The following is a 3,162-nucleotide window of genomic DNA, read 5'->3' as shown; positions in this document are numbered from 1 at the left end:
GATTTAAGCAATAAAATTAAAAATGCACCTAAAACCTAAACCAAACGTTGCAGGTGGTTATTTCTTCATGCCCAGTGGTCAACGCGGCACTCTCTAGCTGCCAAGAGCACTTTTTACTATGCACACCCACCCAGAGTGACGGGAGGAGCACATTTCAGAAAACGTGCTCAGCTCGTCGAGAAAATGCGATTTAAGCAATAAAATTAAAAATGCACCTAAAACCTAAACCAAACGTTGCAGGTGGTTATTTCTTCATATGCAGTGGTCAACGCGGCACTCTCTAGCTGCCAAGAGCACTTTTTACTATGCGCACCCAACCAGAGTGACGGGAGGAGCACATTTCAGAAAACGTGCTCAGCTCGTCGAGAAAATGCGATTTAAGCAATAAAATTAAAAATGCACCTAAAACCTAAACCAAACGTTGCAGGTGGTTATTTCTACATGCGCAGTGGTCAAAGCGGCACTCTCTAGCTGCCAAGAGCACTATGCGCACCCAACCAGAGTGATGGGAGGAGCACATTTCAGAAAACGTGCTCAGCTCGTCGAGAAAATGCGATTTAAGCAATAAAATTAAAAATGCACCTAAAACCTAAACCTAAACCAAACGTTGCAGATGGTCATTTCTTCATGCGCAGTGGTCAACGCGGCACTCTCTAGCTGCCAAGAGCACTTTTTACTATGCACACCCAACCAGAGTGACGGGAGGAGCACATTTCAGAAAACGTGCTCAGCTCGTCGAGAAAATGCGATTTAAGCAATACAATTAAAAATGCACCTAAAACCTAAACCAAACGTTGCAGGTGGTTATTTCTTCATGCGCAGTGGTCAACGCGGCACTCTCTAGCTGCCAAGAGCACTTTTTACTATGCACACCCAACCAGAGTGACGGGAGGAGCACATTCCAGAAAACGTGCTCAGCTCGTCGAGAAAATGCGATTTAAGCAATAAAATTAAAAATGCACCCAAAACCTAAACCAAACGTTGCAGATGGTCATTTCTCCATGGGCAGTGGTCAACGCGGCACTCTCTAGCTGCCAAGAGCACTTTTTACTATGCGCACCCAACCAGAGTGACGGGAGGAGCACATTTCAGAAAACGTGCTCAGCTCGTCGAGAAAATGCGATTTAAGCAATAAAATTAAAAATGCACCCAAAACCTAAACCAAACGTTGCAGGTGGTTATTTCTTCATGCGCAGTGGTCAACGCGCCACTCTCTAGCTGCCAAGAGCACTTTTTACTATGCGCACCCAACCAGAGTGACGGGAGGAGCACATTTCAGAAAACGTGCTCAGCTCATCCAGAAAATGCGATTTAAGTAATAAAATTAAAAATGCACCTAAAACAAAACCAAACGTTGCAGGTGGTTATTTCTTCATGCGCAGTGGTCAACGCGGTACTCTCTAGCTGCCAAGAGCACTTTTTACTATGCACACCCAACCAGAGTGACGGGAGGAGCACATTTCAGAAAAGGTGCTCAGCTCGTCCAGAAAATGCGATTTAAGCAATAAAATTAAAAATGCACCCAAAACCTAAACCAAACGTTGCAGTGGGTTATTTCTTCATGCGCAGTGGTCAACGCGGCACTCTCTAGCTGCCAAGAGCACTTTTTACTATGCGCACCCAACCAGAGTGACGGGAGGAGCACATTTCAGAAAACGTGCTCAGCTCGTTGAGAAAATGCGATTTAAGCAATAAAATTAAAAATGCACCCAAAACCTAAACCAAACGTTGCAGGAGGTTATTTCTTCGTGCACAGCAGTCAACGCGGCACTCTCTAGCTGCCAAGAGCACTTTTTACTATGCGCACCCAACCAGAGTGACGGGAGGAGCACATTTCAGAAAACGTGCTCAGCTCGTCGAGAAAATGCGATTTAAGCAATAAAATTAAAAATGCACCTAAAACCTAAACCGAACGTTGCAGATGGTCATTTCTTAATGCGCAGTGGTCAACGCGGCACTCTCTAGCTGCCAAGAGCACTTTTTACGATGCACACCCAACCAGAGTGACGGGAGGAGCGCATTTCAGAAAACGTGATCAGCTCGACAAGAAAATGCGATTTAAGCAATAAAATTAAAAATGCACCCAAAACCTAAACCAAACGTTGCAGGTGGTTATTTCTTCATGCGCAGTGGTCAACGTGGCACTCTCTAGCTGCCAAGAGCACTTTTTACTATGCGCACCCAACCAGAGTGACGGGAGGAGCACATTTCAGAAAACGTGCTCAGCTCGTCGAAAAAATGCGATTTAAGCAATAAAACTAAAAATGCACCCAAAACCTAAACCAAACGTTGCAGGTGGTTATTTCTTCATGCGCAGTGGTCAACGCGGCACTCTCTAGCTGCCAAGAGCACTTTTTACTATGCGCACCCAACCAGAGTGACGGGAGGAGCACATTTCAGAAAACGTGCTCAGCTCGTCGAGAAAATGCGATTTAAGCAATAAAATTAAAAATGCACCTAAAACCTAAACCAAACGTTGCAGATGGTCATTTCTTCATGCGCAGTGGTCAACGCGGCACTCTCTAGCTGCCAAGAGCACTTTTTACTATGCACACCCAACCAGAATGACGGGAGGAGCACATTTCAGAAAACGTGCTCAGCTCGTCGAGAAAATGCGATTTAAGCAATAAAATTAAAAATGCACCCAAAACCTAAACCAAACGTTGAAGATGGTCATTTCTTCATGCGCAGTGGTCAACGCGGCACTCTCTAGCTGCCAAGAGCACTTTTTACTATGCGCACCCAACCAGAGTGACGGGAGGAGCACATTTCAGAAAACGTGCTCAGCTCGTCGAGAAAATGCGATTTAAGCAATAAAATAAAAAATGCACCTAAAACCTAAACCAAACGTTGCAGGTGGTTATTTCTTCATGCGCAGTGGTCAACGCGGCACTCTCTAGCTGCCAAGAGCACTTTTTACTATGCGCACCCAACCAGAGTGACGGGAGGAGCACATTTCAGAAAACGTGCTCAGCTCGTCGAGAAAAGGCGATTTAAGCAATAAAATTAAAAATGCACCTAAAACCTAAACTAAACGTTGCAGGTGGTTATTTCTTCATGCGCAGTGGTCAACGCGGCACTCTCTAGCTGCCAAGAGCACTTTTTACTATGCGCACCCAACCAGAGTGACGGGAGGAGCACATTCCAGAAAACGTGCTCAGC

The sequence above is a fragment of the Syngnathus scovelli genome, chromosome 11, assembly GCF_024217435.2.
Source record: "Syngnathus scovelli strain Florida chromosome 11, RoL_Ssco_1.2, whole genome shotgun sequence".
Classification (NCBI taxonomy): domain Eukaryota; kingdom Metazoa; phylum Chordata; class Actinopteri; order Syngnathiformes; family Syngnathidae; genus Syngnathus; species Syngnathus scovelli.
Note: the sequence above shows the minus strand (reverse complement) of the source record.